Source organism: Macaca thibetana, chromosome 16 (assembly GCF_024542745.1).
Source record: "Macaca thibetana thibetana isolate TM-01 chromosome 16, ASM2454274v1, whole genome shotgun sequence".
Classification (NCBI taxonomy): domain Eukaryota; kingdom Metazoa; phylum Chordata; class Mammalia; order Primates; family Cercopithecidae; genus Macaca; species Macaca thibetana.
Genome location: NC_065593.1, coordinates 22,961,501 through 22,979,526, shown reverse-complemented (window position 1 = coordinate 22,979,526; position 18,026 = coordinate 22,961,501). Strand labels below are relative to the sequence as shown.

At 42.8% G+C, this 18,026-nt stretch overlaps 1 protein-coding gene across 1 annotated transcript in view; it reads right to left on the bottom strand.

Moving 5' to 3' along the window:
- The window catches only part of TMEM199 (transmembrane protein 199), a 345,481-nt gene that overhangs the window by 77,726 nt on the left and 249,729 nt on the right, over positions 1-18,026 (bottom strand). The window lies entirely within an intron of this gene.

Below are 18,026 nucleotides of genomic sequence, written 5' to 3'. Positions count from 1 at the left end.
AAAAAAAAAAAACTAGCCGGGCGAGGTGGTGGGCGCCTGTAGTCCCAGCTACTTGGGAGGCTGAGGCAGGAGAATGGCGTAAACCCGGGAGGCGGAGCTTGCAGTGAGCTGAGATCCGGCCACTGCACTCCAGCCTGGGCGGCAGAGCGGGACTCCGTCTCAAAAAAAAAAAAAAAAAAAAAAAAAAAACTGAGGCATTTTATTGTGAAATATTAAAATGGTGCATTCTGTGGGTGTACAGGAGTGTGCCTGTATATTTATGTTTGTATTTGCTTGACCATGAAGATAAAAATTTGTGTACAGATAGACTCTCTGAAGAGAAAATGAGTTGCATTTTACTATATTTTAAAAATTTGATATCATGTGCTTATATTACTATTCAAAATATATAATTGTTTTAGAAAAGACCTAGAGTAGGCAGAGTGAAAGCAGAGTAGGGTTGGGACATTTCTTTGGTTTTATTTATGTACACCTCCTTCCCAGTCTTGTTTCAGTTAGGAAATAAATGGTGACTATAGTAGAGTAAGGCCTGCATTAGGTAAGTCTCAACAATATTTAGACTACATTTTATGACTAAATGAAAATTAGATGTTTTTTTCCATTAGAGATGAGGTCTTGCTATGTTACCCAAGCTGGTCTCAAACTCCTGGCCTCACGTAATCTTCCCACCTCAGCCTTGCAAAGTGCTAGGATTACAGGCAGAAAATTAGATTTGAATTCTATGCAATATAATAGAAACATGTAATGTTACAATTTAGGCCTTATGGTTAAATTCGATACTAATTAATATTGCACTAACTTCTGGCCTGGTGTGGTGGCTCACACCTGTAATCCCAGCACTTTGGGAGGCTGAGACAGGAGGGTAGCTTGAGGACTGGAATTCAAGACCAGCCTGGACAACATAACAAGATCTGTCTTAACAGAAATGGAAAAATTAGCCAGGTGCAATGGCACATACCTGTAGTTCTAGCTACTTGGGAGGCTGAGGCGAGAGAATTGCTTGAGCCCTGGTGCTGGAGGTTGTAGTGAGCTGCGATGGGCCACTGCAGTTCCTGCACTCCAGCCTGGGCAACACAGCTAGACCTGTCTCTATAAATAAATTATGCAAGACCTGTCTCAATCAATCAATAACAATATTTTACTAATTTCTTAAGAAAAACAATTCTTTGAGAAAATATTTTTATTAGTGACATAGATACATTTTTCTGAATAGACTTTGCAGAAGCTAAGTTGTTTTTCTGTCTCACTTTTCCTTTTCTTTCTTTCTTTATTTTTTTGAGATGGAGTTTCACTCTTGTTGCCCAGGCTGGAGTGCTGTGGCACCATCTCGGCTCACTGCAACCTCTGCCTCCCAGATTCAAGTGATTCTCCTGGCTCAGCCTCCCAAGTAGCTGGGATTACAGGCGCACACCAGAACACCCAGCTAATTTTTTATATTTTTGGTAGAGACAGGGTTTCACCATGTTGGCCAGGCTGGTCTTGAACTCCTGACCTCAAGTGATCGGCCCGCCTTGGCCTCCCAAAGTGCTGAGATTACAAACGTGAGCCACCGCGCCTGGCCTTACTTTTCCTTGTCAATTCATGTTTTCCTTTGTGCAAAGGAAATAACGCTTAATATTTATTATGTGTCAAATACTGATCTAGAGTCTAGATGTTTTGCATTGTCTCATTTAATGAAATAGGTATTAGTATGCTCATTTTATAAATTAAGAGTTTTGGAAAGATTATACAGCTACTGAGTCTCTGCCATTCAAACATATGCCTGACTTTGAAATCAATATTTATACCTTTTCCCTTCTCAGGAAAAGCTGATACTGAAAATAGGAATAGGTAGGTGGTAGGATAGCAAACATGAAGCTCCCCCAAATCACAAAGCACAGTATGGACTGTCAGAAAGGCTGAGTTATACACACAGCTGGTGTAGCTGAAGGAGCATGTAGCTGTAATCTCTGTTTTCTGCTAATTAAACGGGCCTTGGAGTCTTTATACAGTTGCCAAAGGCAAGCATAATTTTAGTTATTTACGAACCAGATTTAATAAGGTATGGGCTCAGACCTTTTTAATGGAATAAATATAGACAATAGAGAGGAGGCCCAGATAATAAACAAGATTAGTCAGAATTGGCTGTTGACAGTAAGAGGTTAGGTTTTAGGGATAAAATAGAAAAGGAAAGGGCCGGACGTAGTGGCTTACACCTGCAGTCCCAGCACTGTGGGAGACCAAAGCAGGAGGATCGCTTGAGGACAGGAGTTCAAGACTAGCCTAGGTAACACAGCGAGACCCTGTCTCTACAAAAATTAAAATAAATATAAGGATGAAAGGGATTGCAGGAGAGGAGAGGGAATGAGAATGGGGAACTTGCATGCTGTATAGAAAGGGACTACTTGTTTCCTAGTACAGAGATAATCACATTTAAAGGATAAATGAAAATACCTTAAATGTGAGTTAAGTCAAGAAAAAATAAGAATCAGAAAAGAAGTTGCAGTTCCAGTGGCATGTGCCTGTAGTCCTAGCTACTCAAAAAGGTTAAAGCAGAAGGATCAATTGAGCCTGGGAGTTTGAGCCTGGGCAACAAAATGAGACCCCATTTAAAAATTAGTCAGGTAAGGTTAGCATACACCTATAGTTCTAGCTACTTGGGGGGCTGAGGTAAAAAGATTGCTTGTGTCTAGGATTTGAAGGTTACAGTGAGCTATGATTATGCCACTGCACTCCAGCCTGGGCAACAGGGCAAGACCTTGTCTCTAAATAATAAAAATAATAAAATAATAAAAATAAAATGCTAAACGGGTTCAAAAGAAGAGTGACTAGGGATGACTTCAGTAAGAAGTCCTGAGGAGAGAGGAATAGATATTTCCAAAGATAGGAGATACTGATGTATACACAGTAATTGCAGTTGACAAAGAGTAGGCATAGCTAATTGGAGCCGATTGTGTCCATGGTATAGTGGATTTCATGCATTCTTTGACAGAAGAAACTACCTCAAAAATTTTTTTAATGTTGAACTTCACTATATGAAAGAGAGGGGAAACCCGCACATTTTTTTTTTTTTTTTTTTTTTTTTTTTGAGATGGAGTTTTGTTCTTGTCACCCAGGCTGGAGTGCAATGGCACGATCTCGGCTCACTGCAACCTCCGCCTCCTGGGTTCAAGTGATTCTCCTGCCTCAGCCTCCCGAGTAGCTGGGATTACAGGCATGAGCCACCACGTCCAGCTAATTTTTGTATTTTTTAGTAGAGATGGGGTTTCACCATGTTGGCCAGGCTAGTCTCGAACTCCTGACCTCAGGTGATCCACTGCCTCAGCCTCCCAAAGTGCTGGGATTATAGGCGTGAGCCACCGCACCCAGCCCACTCAGTTGTTCGGATTGAAGCAGAGTTCTAGGTCTTCAGGAACAGTTTAAAAACTGTAACTAGGCTGGGCGCTGTGGCTCACGCCTGTAATCCCAACACCTCCACCTCCCTTGGAGGCCGAGGCAGGTGGATCATTAGTCAGGAGTTTGAGACCAACCTGGCAACATGGTGAATCCCCATCTTTACTAAAAATACAAAAATTAGCTGGGCGTGGTCATGGGCACCTGTAATCCCAGCTAGTTGGGAGGCTGAGGCAGGAGAATGGCTTGAACTCTGGAGGTGGAGGTTGCAGTGAGCTGAGGTCGTGCCATTGCACTCCAGCCTGGGTGACAGAGCAAGAATCCATCTTAAAAAAACAAAAATGTGGGAGGCTGAGGCGGGAAGATCTCTTGATCTCAGGAGTTTGAGACAAGCCTGGGCTACAATAGTGAGACCCTGTCTTTACAAAAAAAAAAAATTAGCCTGGCATGGTGGTGTGCACCCTTAGCCCTAGCTACTTGGGCAGCTTAGGTGGGAGGATCACTTGAGGCCAGGAAGTTGAGGCTGCAGGGAACCCTGTCCATGTCAGTGTGCTCCAGCCTGGGTGACAGAGTGAGACCATGTCTCAACACACACACACACACACACACACACACACACACACACACACACACACACACACACACACCTATAACTAGAAGGCAGAAATGGGAAATATTAGAATAGGCACAGATCTCATACTTACTTATTGTTTACTGTGTGCTAAGCACTTAACAAATATCTCACTAAAATCTTATAATAAGCCCCTGAGAGAATTACTGTTATTCCCATTTTGTGGAAGAAACTGAGGCTTAGAGAAGTTCAATAGTTCAAGGATAAGCAACCAGTAAACTAGAGAATCAGGATTAAGATCTTAGTCCTTCTGCCTGCAAAACTCATGCCACACTGAATGTGGAAGGCTTTAATGCTCCTCCAGTGCGGAATTGCATTTTGTAAGCCAAAGGCAATTTTTGATCAGAAGGGAGGTATAGCCTTAGAGCAGGAAGAGATACTGAAGGCCGGACATGGTGGCTCATGCCTGTAATTCTAGCACTTTGGGAGGCCAATGTGGGTGGATTGTTTGAACTCAGGAGTTCGAGATCAGCCTGGGCAACATGGCAAAACCCTGTCTCTACTAAATATACAAAAAAAAAAAAAAAATTAGCTGGGCACCCTAGCGCATGCCTGTAGTCCCAGCTACCTTGGGGACTGAGGTAGGATGATCGCTTGAGCTCAGAAAGTCAAGGCTGCAGTGAGCTGAGATCATGCCACTGCACTCCAGCATGAGTGACAAAGTGAGACCCTTTCTTTAAAAAAAAAGAGATTGAAGATAATTTAATCTAAAACTCATTTATACAGTTGAGAAATTTATTTTTAGCATTCCACAATGTTTTAGTGATACTGCTGAAACCCAAACCCAAATTCTTTGATTTGAAATCTAAAGCTCTTTTCAGTACCCCAGCCAGGCATTTGTGGTGGAAATAAAATAATAGTCTGGTCAATAAATGTCTGAGGATGGAGATGGAAAACCATTTAGAACGTTATCTGGGTATGAGTGTAGATAAAGGCTTGAAAGAGTAATAGCATTGGAAATGGAAAGGGAGGTATAACTATGAAGGTTGATAAAACAAGTGAGCGGCCGGGCGCTGTGGCTCAAGCCTGTAATCCCAGCACTTTGGGAGGCCGAGACAGGCGGATCACGAGGTCAGGAGATCGAGACCATCCTGGCTAACACGGTGAAAGCCCGTCTCTACTAAAAAATACAAAAAACTAGCCGGGCGAGGTGGCGGGCGCCTGTAGTCCCAGCTACTCGGGAGGCTGAGGCAGGAGAATGGCGTGAACCCGGGAGGCGGAGCTTGCAGTGAGCTGAGATCCGGCCACTGCACTCCAGCCTGGGTGACAGAGCGAGACTCCGTCTCAAACAAACAAACAAACAAACAAACAAACACGTGAACTATGAAGCACAGTATATAGTCAGTTTATGCATGTGTTTGACTAGCAAGCCCCTGTTCACTATATTTAGTGTTAATCCTTTATTATAGCTATCATTTATTGTTTACTGAGTGCTTGCACATGGATTATCTAATTTAATCCTCTTTGAGGTAGATATTCCCATTTTATAGGCGAGGAAATTAACATTCTGAGCAATAATTTGCCCAAGATCTTATAGCAAATAAGTGGTAGAATCATGGTGCCGAAACCTGTGCTTTTAACCAATACGCCTTAACGCACCTAAACTGTAGGTGCTAGCTCACTTCTCTATCCTGGGGAGATATGATAGTGGTGGTGAATACTAGGGCTACAGAATTGAAATATACTGGGCCAGAAAAAGTGGAGATAATTCTGAATATGATATATTTTCTTAGGGCACTTGAAGTCGTAATATGTATTTTTCATGATGAGTATAAATTCACTAGAAACCTGAGGTTAAAACTGAGTGGTAAGAACTTTTGCCAATTATTTAGAGATGGAAATCAGTGTCCAGGGAAAAAGAAAATACTGTAACATATATCTTATGCTATAATTTCCTCCCTGATTTCTTCTTATACTTTATATTTCTCTCCTGTGGCATTTTAAATGTTCTATCTTGTATAATTTTTGTCGATGTGTCTCTTTTACCCTCAGTAGACTGTAAATTCCTAAAGGATAGTAATTACTGTGCATTTATGTATTCTCTATTGTTGCTTTTCTTGTTTTGTATTCTGCATTTGTTTATTGCGTACTTAGAATGTGCCAGAGCTGGGTCGGGCGTGGTGGCTCACGACTGTAATCCCAGCACTTTGAGAGGCTGAGGTGGGCAGATTACCAGCCTGGCCAACATGGCGAAATCCTGTCTCTCCTAAAAATACAAAAATTAGCCAGGCATGTTGGTGCATGCCTGTAATCCCAGCTACTTGAAAGCCGAGGCATGAGAATCACTTGAACTCAGGAGGCGGAGGTTGCAGTGAGCCACCTGGGTGACAGTGCAAGACTCTGTCTCAAAAAAAAAAAAAAAAAAGTCAGATCTGTACCAAGTCTTTAAGAATGAATAAGATATAACTTCTGCCCTCCAGATGCTTATTTCTAATAAGGAGACAAATGTAACATTTAATACAGTATAATGACTGTTGTAATTATGAAGTTAAAGGTACAGTGGAGGCTTAATAGAGAACTGAGCAATTTAACTTAGAATTTCAATTTGTTGGCCAGGTGCGTTGGCTCAGGCCTGTAATCCCAGCACTTTGGGAGGCTGAGGCAGGTGGATTACCTGAGGTCGGGAGTTCGAAACCAGCAGACCAACATGGAGACACCCCATCTCTACAGTACAAAATTAGCTGGTCCTGGTGGTGCATGCCTGTAATCTCAGCTACTCGGGAGGCTGAGGCAGGAGAATGGGAGGCGGAGGTTGCAGTGAGCCGAGATTGCGCCATTGCACTCCATCCAGGGCAAGAAGAGCGAAACTCCGTCTCAAAAAACAAAAAACGAATTTCTATTTTTTTATTTTAATGATTAACAAGTGAAAAGTCTCAGACTGTGAAAATAAAGAATCAAGCAACTATTGTGTGTCCATGCAGCTATACTTGCTGATAGTTACATGGAGCACAGGTGTCTGTGAGTTAGTGGAATCTCTTTGTTCTTCCATGAGAAGCATTGGTATTTTAAAGTGGGATGAAATCTGAAAATAAGAACACAAAATAAAAAGTGTTTTATAAGAAATCTATTTTATTAAAGAAAATCTTTAGAAAGTTCATTTAAAATTTACCACCAGAATTCAAAGTAATGGTGCTTAAACACTTGGAAAAGAGAACAAAGAGTAATATCTTCTCATGTAGTGTAATATCTTTGGATTTAAACAGTTTAAAATGCAGTTTTTCCTTTCTCACTGAATCTTCCCAAACCAGTAGATAGAACTCCCACTGGATTTTCTTGTAACTCCCATTTGGTTCAGAAGGAGGGAGCAAAGAATGTAGGAGCTGGGGCCTGGTGGTAGCATAGGTATTTGAAATTGACTGAGTGTGAGACAGTAGCAAGTGTTGTGAGTTGTGCCATGTTTAGAGAGGACTGATTGTTGCCACCTAGGATTATAGTCTCAGTGTAACATTTTAAAGTTATTTGAAAACTTCTGAACTTACCTGAACAATGAATGAATGAAAATTAAAAAATGAAAAAATAAACATTTTACACTTAAATATTTCATTTAGATGAACTTTATAGAGGAGCTAGTAGCCAAGCTTCTATTTTTGAGATCCCCATGATTGTAAAGGGGCTCACATTTGTCCCCTGTGTAGTCCAAGATCAGTCCCCTGTCCTGGATCTTTTCTCTAGAGAATCTGACTCAGTATGTCCGGGGCACAAGAAGCTCTACATTTAGGGCTGGGCTCAGTGGCTCATGCCTGTGATACCAGCACTTTGGGAGGCTGAGGCAGGCCGATCATTTGAGGTTGGGAGTTCAAGACCAGCCTGACAATACGGTGAAACCCCATCTCTACTAAAAATACAAAAATTAGCTGGGTGTGGTGGCAGGCACCTGTAATCTCAGCTACTGGGGAGGCTGAGGCAAGATAATTGCTTGAACCCAGGAGTCGGAGGTTGCAGTGAGCCGAGATTACGCCACTGCACTCCAGCCTGGGCTACAAAATGAGATTCTGTCTTAAGAAGCTCTACATTTAACAAGCCCTGCAGGTGCTTTTGATGAGCAGCTGGGTTTAAGAACCTTATCTCAAGACTATTTTTTTCCTTTACAGGTTTTGCCCTTTGATGAGCTAAATGTAGAGGCAAAGTGGGTGAAGTGAAAATGACCAGATTGTTGCCACTACTTTTTTTTTTTTTTTTTTTGAGACGGAGTCTTGCTCTGTCGCCCAGGTTGGAGTGCAGTGGCCGGATCTCAGCTCACTGCAAGCTCCGCCTCCTGGGTTTACGCCATTCTCCTGGCTCAGCCTCCCGAGTAGCTGGGACTACAGGCGCCCGCCACCTCGCCCGGCTAGTTTTTTGTATTTTTTTTAGTAGAGATGGGGTTTCACCGTGTTAGCCAGGATGGTCTCGATCTCCTGACCTCGTGATCCGCCTGTCTCGGCCTCCCAAAGTGCTGGGATTACAGGCTTGAGCCACCACGCCCGGCCTGTTGCCACTACTTTTAAGTAAAGTAACAACAAACTGATGTGATGGTATGTAGGTTACACAGCATTTGCATATTTCATTTAGATTTGTAACCCTTTAAATAATTGTTATTATTAATATCCCTATTTTATAGTTGAAAGAGGGAAGCACCAAGGAGTTAAATGACTTTCTCAGTGTCCCCCAGCTTGTCTGTGGTAGAACTAAACCTTCAACCCAGATCTCTTAACTCCCAAACCCTGTTTCATGCTCACAGTGATAAGAGGCAACCTGGATGCAAAGTAGATGTGTATTACAGGTTGAGGAGGGGTGAATAGTTTCATGAACTTTTAAAAAGCAGTTCCATTTTTAAATTCTTCCTAGAGCTTCTATAAACCTTTTTTAAGACAGCAACAGTGACTCTGGCTTATTTGCTACTAGTTCTCTGCTTTGTTATCACCCAAGCCCACCATGGACCCCATGCTAGAGAGGGCTAAGACTTTCTTCTTCTTCTTTTTTTTTTTTGTTTTTGTTTTTGAGACAGAGTCTCGCTCTTGTTGCCCAGGCTGGAGTACAGTGGCATGATCTCGGCTCACTGCAACCTCCATCTCTCACGTTCAAGCAATTCTCCTGCCTCAGCCTCCCAAGTAGCTGGGATTACAGGCACACACCACCACGCACGGCTAATGTTTGTATTTTTAGTAGAGACAGTCAGTCTGGCCTCAAACTCCTGACCTCAGGTGATTCATCCGCCTTGGCATCCCAAAGTGCTGGGATTACAGGTGTGAGCCACTGTGCCCAGCAAGTCTTCTATTTTCTAATGGCCACACTCCCAACAAGTCATGCTTGTGCATCACCTGTTTCTTTTTCTTTTTCTTTTCTTTTCTTTTTTTTTTGAGACAGTCTCGCTCTGTCACCCAGGCTGGAGTACAGTGGCGTGATCAAGGCTCACTGCAACCTTCGCCTCCTGGGTTCAAGAGATTCTCCTGCCTCATCTTCCCAAGTAGCTGGGACTACAGGCGTGCACCAGCATGCCCAGCTAATTTTGTATTTTTAGTTGAGATGGGGTTTCACTATATGTTGGCCAGGGTGGTCTCCAACTCCTGACCTCAAATGATCCACCCGCCTCAGCCTCCCAATGTGCTGGGATTACAGCCATGAGCCACAGCGCCTGGCCTCCAATGTTTCTTATTGACTTCCAGCATGTTGTGTTGTTGGAATTCCCAGTTCAGTTTGAAACAGATTTTCCACTTGGCATATTAGTAGTTCCTATCATGCCATTCATACTTGCTTTGTTGTTTCACATATATCTTTTCATAGCATGAAATGTAGTGATTGGAATTGCATTATGGGTTACATCTTCTCTAATTGGTTCAAAGCAAATAGAGATTGGATGGGAAAAGTCAGTGGATTATGGGCCTGCACAAAAGTGCTTTGATGAACATCTGTGTCATGTACATCTCAGTGTATGCCAGAACCTCTCTAGGACATATTCCTTTAAGTGCTGGGTCATAGGATGGACACATGCTTTATTCTACTAGTTATTGTCAGAAAGCATTTAAAGTGTTTTACCAATTTATTTGTATCTTTTACTTATTGATTTTTTTTTTGAGACGGAGTCTTGCTCTGTCAGGCTGGAGTGCAGTAGCGCGATCTCTGCTCACTGCAAGCTCCACCTCCCAGGTTCACAGCATTCTCCTGCCTCAGCCTCCAGAATAGCTGGGACTACAGGCGCCCACCACCATACCCAGCTAATTTTTTGTATTTTTAGTAGAGACGGGGTTTCACCATGTTAACCAGGATGGTCTCGATCTCCTGACCTTGTGATCTGCCTGCCTCAGCCTCCCAAAGTGCTGGGATTACAGGCGTGAGCCACTGCGCCCAGTCCTTTTACCAATTTATAATCCTACCAGCTGGGTATGAGAGTTCCAGTTTCCTTATGTCCTCAAACTTTAACATATATGTCAGTTTGACAGGATAAATGTGATCTCATTGCTTCTCATTTGTGTTTTCCTGGTTGCGTGTCATTTTGTGTATTGATTGACCATTTGGGTTTTCTTTTCTATCATTTGCCCTTTATCCATTAAAAACACAAACACAAACAAAAAAAAACTGCCTTGTTTGACTTTTCCTATTGACTTGTAACAACCCTTTATATATTTTCTGCACATCAGTCCTTTGTTATCTGCTGCAGAGATCCTCCAGTCTGTGTTATTTATTTATTTGTTTGTTTTGTGGCTTTGGTGTACAGAAGTTTTTGTTTGTTTGTTTGTTTTTAAGGTAGTCAGATGTATCAATCTTTTCCTTTGTGGTTTGTGGGTTTTGGGGGGGGCGGGTGGTTTTTGGGTTTTGTCTTTTTTTTTTTTTTTGAGACAAAGTCTGGCTCTGTTGCCCAGGTTGGTGTGCAGTGGTATCATCTTGGCTCACTGCAACCTCCGCCACCCGGGTTCAAGTGATTCTCTTGCCTCAGCCTCCCGAGTGGCTGGGATTACAGGTGCACGCCACCATGCCTGGCTAATTTTTTGTATTTTTAGTAGAGATGGGGTTTCACCATGTTGGTTAGGCTGCTCTCGAACTCCTGACCTCGTGATCTGCCCGCCTCGGCCTCCCCAAGTGCTGGGATTACAGGCGTGAGTCACCGCGCCCGGCCTGTAGTCCCTTCTTTCAAAAGCTCTCAAATACGCGGGGCTCTGTCTGGGCTCTTTATTTCATCTTGGGTCAGGCGTAAGATCTGCCTTTCCTTGTCCGTCTGTACCTGCACTGCCGCCATATTCTTTTCATTGCTATTGCTTTATAAGTCGTAATGGCGGGTGGGACACGCCATTCCTCCTCCTCCTTCTTCAGAGTGATCATGGCTATTCTTTGTCTCCCCCCTTTTTATTATGTCACTCTTCCTGTTGATAATGTTACCAACTCTCTGATTTTTCTGTTAAGTCACCATTGAAAATTTACGTCACAGCCTAAGTCAGGACTTCCTTAGGGTCCTAATTCTCTTTTCCATCCCTGTTACCATCCAGACCCCTACATCTGTTCGCATGGTAGCCCTGATCAGATGTCAGCTACCTCAGGCTGCATCCTACATCAGCCCCCATACCTCCACACCCCTGCATCATCCAAGAATATTCTGGACTTACCTTCCAGATGCTGCAGTCTGGTCTCAGACTCTAGCAATGATTTCTAGTTGCTTCTCAGAGCCACAGGTCTTGCCTAGGAGCACTCCAGGGAGTCATTTGACAGCTTGCCCAGCTTCTTCTGGTGCCCTAGGGCATTCCTGTAGGCCACAGGGAAGCTGTGGAAAAGACTAGGCACAAGCTGAAGCCAAAGTTGGGTGCCTGACTGGCATTAGTAAATTTGGGGTCGTGGTTTGCAGTGCTCACGGTGTAGAGTGGTTGCTGACCTTTCCTCCATGGTTGGAGATGATGTGAGAGCCCAGCAGGCACCCTTCACGTGGGCTTTAACTTGCGGAGACCTCCACCATGAGCACCAGGAGGTGGATGGTGGGGCCAGTATAAGCAGTATCCCAAGGACTGATCATGGAGAACCACAAGGAAGGGTCTTGAGGGTGACGTTGGCCAGGCCCTGGGAAGCCTCCAGAGAGTGCTACTCAGATCCAGGGTACAGTGTTGCATTTCCAAATGAGATGGCAGTTCCTTCATATTGCCAGGGAAAGATGTTTACCAAATGGGAGGTCGCTGTCTTTCAGGCCTTTCTCTGAACGGTTTCCTCCAACGATTTGCTTCCTTCTCCTCTCCCACTGACCCAACTCTCTTTCAAGCAGCCCACCCTGCTTGCAATCCACATAACATGTCTTGTATGCCTTTTTGCATATCGTTTTCTTCTATCTTCCTCCACCAAATGATGTCTTCCTTCTTCAAAGTGATGCTCAGAACTCTCTCCATCCACAAAACTTAGCTGGTTTTTCTTTCTCAACTCCACCCCTCTGTCTGCTTGCCAGTGACAGCACTGTGCAGAGCTGCCCCTCTTTCTGTTTGTTAACACTTATGTGTATTGCTTTTCTCATAATCTTCCCAGGGATTGTTCATGTCTACCCAGCCTGTCATTCCTAATCATGTTGTTTCTCAAGGACAAGGATTATATCTCCCTTGCCCTTTGACTTTTCATAGTACAGGTCAGTGCTTAGCATATTGGGTCATAGAACAGAACGTGGGATTGGCTGGGTCCAGTTCGAGGTTTATCACTTGCTGTGCGACCTTGAACAAGTTACATAACCTTTCTGGGTTTTAGTCATCTTATTTATAAAATGAGGACAATAATGGTACTTTCCTCATAGGGTTATTGACTTGGCAGAGTATCTTGGATATGGTAAGCACCCATAATAATACTGCCTATCAGTGTTATTAGTAGTAGTTAAGATATTAGAAACCATGCCAAAATATGAGGCCTAAAGTGCCACATACAAATTTTACAGTTCAGTGATGCTGTCAATTTAAATCAGTTACATCTTGGCATCAGAAAAATTGTCTTTCTTGACTGAAGCACTGTTGATTACTGATCTGGCTCATTTCCTCCCTCTTCCTGTGTTAGGCAAGTAGGACAAGCAAGGCTGTGCACAACAAAGTTAATGGGATATGATCTAAATCAAATTATAGTTCCATTAAGCAAACAACAACTTCAGCAGGCTTATATTAATTTCCAGGAATGGCAAGTTGATTTGGCAGGTTTTATTGATGTTCTTGATCATCATTATCCTAAATCCAAAATATTCCAATTTCTTAAATTAACATCATGGATATTGCCTTCCATTATTCAAAAAACCCCTACTGAAGGGGCCATTACTGTTTTTACTGATGGATCTAGTAATAAAAAGACCTCATTTGTGGGACCTCAACAACACGTTTTTCAAACTGACTTTGCTTCTGCTCAAAGGCCTGAACTTATGGCTGTGGTAACAGTGTTAAAAACTTTTACACTGCCAGTAAACATTGTTTCTGATTCAGCTATGTAGTGCAAGCCACGTAAAATACTGAATGTACCTTAATTCAAAATGTTACTAATGACCAACTTAATCTTTTATTTTATTCTTTACAGCAAGCAGTACAACAAAGGCATTCCCCTTTCTATAACACTCATATAAGAGGACGTACTAACCTCCCTGGCCCTTTAATGAAACTTAATCAAAGGGCAGATAATTATATGGGGAAGAGGATTTGTTTGTGTCTCTCCAGGTAACAATCAGGTTGTCTGTATGGGTGCCCACCAAACATCTGAAGATCTATTATGAGCTACAGCAGGAAGAGAGGACTCTGGGAAGAGCCAGAACTCCCAATATGAGTGATGGCACAAATATATATCTCAAAGATGAAGAAAAAAAACAAGAATAGTTATCATGCAAATTCTCCAAAATAGGGACAAATCAAGAAGTTGGTGCAGATGGCAACAGACAACTTGAAAGCACAGAACAAACTAAAAACAACTAGTAACCTGATGGTGGCCATGCTGGTGACACTCACCATGGCGGTAAGCCTCAATATTTTGGAGCAACTCAAAACTTCACTTATTGGGCATATGTCCCATTTCCTCCTTTAATTAGGTCTGTGAGTTGGATGGACCGTGTTATTGAGGTGTACACCAATGACAGTACCTGGCTGCCTGAGCCCATAGATAGCCGAGGGCCAGTGCATCTGAATGAAGAAGGGATAAAAATAAATATATCCATAGAATATAAATATCCCCCAATATACCTGGGACCTGCTGTTGGCTGTTTACAGATTGACACACAGGCCTGGGTGGCAGTAGTACCTGAAAAAATAAATCATGGGCTGCTTTGCATATGATTTTGGGGTGTAGTTTAAAATATAATCATTCCCATCCTAAAACCCTGCAGTTCCATCCAAATAAGTTCAAATATAAACAAAATAGAGTTTAGTTTAAAGGTGTGGATGCTTAAACTTGGGAAGATTGTATAGCAAGTAAGGCTGAGGTACTACAAAATAATTCCTATGGAATCATCATTAATTAGTCCCCTAAGAGGATCTTTAAAAAAAAAATAGCACCAGAAGGCCTTCTTGTAGAACAAATGTAATAAACCGATGGAATCATTGGCAATTAAATCATGCACAATATATTCAGACAAAAGCTTAGGTCCTTATCATATAGAGTCCTACTGGCATTGTCACCCCTAGTCCAAAAATAATATCTCCTGCCATAGGACAGGAACATTCTGAATTATTAGCTATGGCTCAAAGTTCAATAAAAATTTGGGAGGGTAAATATAACAAGTATAAAGGGGAGGGAGGTAAAAATAAATATGCTCTTTCTTTTCTTTCCAACAGGACTTTTTGGATTCAAAGTTGTGTTTGGCCACCTTTTGTGCTGGCAATAGGAAATGTTACTCTTAATATAAATACACACGTTATTTCATGCCCCAAATGTCATTTGTTTACCTGCATTAATTCAACTTTTAATAAAAATCAGACTATCCTAATAATTAAAGCCAGGGAAGGAGTCTGGATCCCTATGTCTTTAGACAGTGGAAGGCATCTCCATCCATTCATATAGTAACTGAAAACCTTAAAAAGCTTTTATCCCATTCAAAAAGATTTATAGTTGCTATAATTGACCTCATTGCTGTTACTACTACTACCGCAATAGCTAGTGTGGCTCTGCATTCATCTGTACAAACTGTTACATTTGTCAGTAAGTGGCAAAATAATTCCACAAAATTATGGAACTCTCAAACTCAAATAAGTAAAAAAATAGTTAACCCAATTAATGATCTCCATCAGACAGTGATTTGAATGGGAGATTGTATTATAAGTTTAAAAAGTAAAGTTGAAAAGCAATGTGATTGAAATACCTCTGATTTTTACATTACTCCCCATCTGTATAATAAAACAGAGCATGCGTGGGAAAAAGTTAAGAGACATTTAAAAGATCATACTGGAAATTTATCTTTAGATCTTGCAAAATTGAAGGAAAAAATATTTCAAGCCTCTCAGTCACATATGACACTAATGCCAGGAACTGAAGTGCTTGAAGGAGCTGCAGACAGATTAGCAGCTATTAACCCACTAAAGTGGATCAAGACACTTGGGGGCTCTGTGATTTTAATAATGATTGTGCTTTTAATCTGTGTTGTTTGTCTTTATGTAGTCTGCAGATGCGGAAGCCGCCTCTGGAGAGAAAGCTGCCACCAAGAACGAGCAATAATAGCTGTGGCGGTTTTGTGAAAAAGAAAAGGGAGACATGTTGGTAGAAGAGCTGAGGCAGGATTGGCTTGTCTGTCATAATATAAAAGCGTCTTGGAAGATGTCTGGGGTCCAGGGTCTGAAACCTCTCATGGCCTTTGGAACACCAAGCTCTGTGCCAAAGGGTGGAAGTCTGCTCTGCCACACCACAAATCTAAGCCCAGGGCATAAAACCCCTCGTGGCTTGGATGGAATCCAGGGCTCAGGGCATAAAACCCTTGGTGGCCTCTGGAATGTGCACAGACTTGTTGGTTGCTCTCCCAGGCTCATAAACATGTTATCCATTATCTCAAGCAGCAGAGCATATTCTATATGCATCAAAGAAAATACTAAACCATCACAGCTATGCTTGATGCACTGCTACCTTTCTATCCCCACGTCCTCACAGCCTCACCTGTTTATCCCCACATCCACACATCCTCACCACCTGCAGCTGTGTTTGATCACCAATAGTGTGGGCTCCCAGAGCTTGGGGCCTTCGCAGCCTCTGTACCAGCGTTGGCCCCCTGGACCCACCTTATGTACTCTTGTCTTTTCTCATTTCTTTGACTCTGCTGGACTTTGTAGCCCCCATGGCCTGGTGTTGGGTCTGATCACCCCAACAGAAATTGAGCCATTGCACTCCAGCCTGGGCAACAAGAGTGAAACTCCGTCTCAAAAAAAAAATTTAAAAAAATAAAAAAAATAAAGTTCAGAGATATTTTACTGGAATTGGCCATTTCTTCTGAGCTGAGTACTGTGGCTTTTCAGGAGGATTATTCAGAAATGAACAGCAATATTAATTAGTTCCCACACCATGGTTTCTTTTGAGAAGCATTATGGTTTTTGTTTGTTTGTTTGTTTGTTTCATTCAAGGGAAGCTTTTTTTTTTGAGTCAGTCATATGAATACCACCTGTGGGGGCTGCCTTCCCACCTGACTGCTGGCCTCCTGCCAGGCCCATTCCTCCTGTTCTCTCACATCTTCTTTTTTTTTTTTTTTTTGAGACGGAGTCTCGCTCTGCCGCCCAGGCTGGAGTACAGTGGCCGGATCTCAGCTCACTGCAAGCTCCGCCTCCCGGGTTCACGCCATTCTCCTGCCTCAGCCTCCCGAGTAGCTGGGACTACAGGCGCCTGCCACCGCGCCCGGCTAATTTTTTGTATTTTTAGTAGAGACGGGGTTTCACCGTGATAGCCAGGATGGTCTCGATCTCCTGACCTCGTGATCCGCCCGTCTCAGCCTCCCAAAGTGCTGGGATTACAGGCTTGAGCCACCGCGCCCGGCTCTCACATCTTCTTTCACAGCTTCAAAAGCAGCTCTACTCTTGGTTCTGTGCCCCACCTTGTTGTTGTTGTTTTTTTTTTTTTTTTTTGAGATGTAGTTTCACTCTTGTTGCCTAGGCTGGAGTGCAATGGTGCTATATCCCGGCTCACTGCAATCTCCATCTCCCAGGTTCAAGTGATTGTCCTGCCTCAGCCTCCAGAGTAGCTGGGAATATAGGCACCCACCACCACGCCTGGCTAATTTTTGTATTTTTAAGAGAGACAGGGTTTCATGACATTGGCCAGGCTGGTCTTGAACTCCTGACCTTAGATGATCCACATGCTTTGGCCTCCCAAAGTGCTAGGATTACAGGCATGAGCCAGTGTGCCCGGCCCCCCACCTTGTTCTAATCTCAATTGTCTTTGTTCACTGTGGGCACAACGGCCTAGGAAGGGGCAGTGTCACTGCTGTCACTTTTTTATGGGGCAAGAGGCAGTTTGGATGCTTTCTTCTGTGCACAGTTTAGCTTCTTTGCTCATCGGACTTTGCCTCCTCAACAATCTCATTGTTACATGATTAGAAATGGAAAGAGGTCATTTTGACTGTCTTATCAAAAGGGATAAGGAAAATTGACTACATATATATGTTTATATATATTTATATATATTTATATATATGTTTATATATATATGTATTTTTGAGGCAGAATCTTCCTCTGTTGCCCAGGCTGGAGTGCAGTGGCACAATCTCAGCTCACTGCAACCTCCACCTCCTGGGTTCAAGCAATTCTCCTGCCTCAGCCTCCCGAGTAGCTGGGACTACAGGCACGTACCACCACACCCAGCTAATTTTTTGTAATTTTTTTTTTTTAGTAGAGACAAGGTTTCACTGTGTTAGCCAGGATGGTCTCGAACTCCTGACCTCATTATCCACCCGCCTCAGCCTCCTAAAGTGCTGGGATTACAGGTGTGAGCAACCACACCCGGCCAAAAATGACCGTATTTATCATATCTCTTTACGTCTGTGAATTCTTTCCTGGGCCTTTCCTGTTGATATTTGGTTTTATTTTGGGGATGTCAACATTGTTTAGCCCACTCATTCTTACAGAAAGCCTTAAGCAAACTCTTCTCTGTA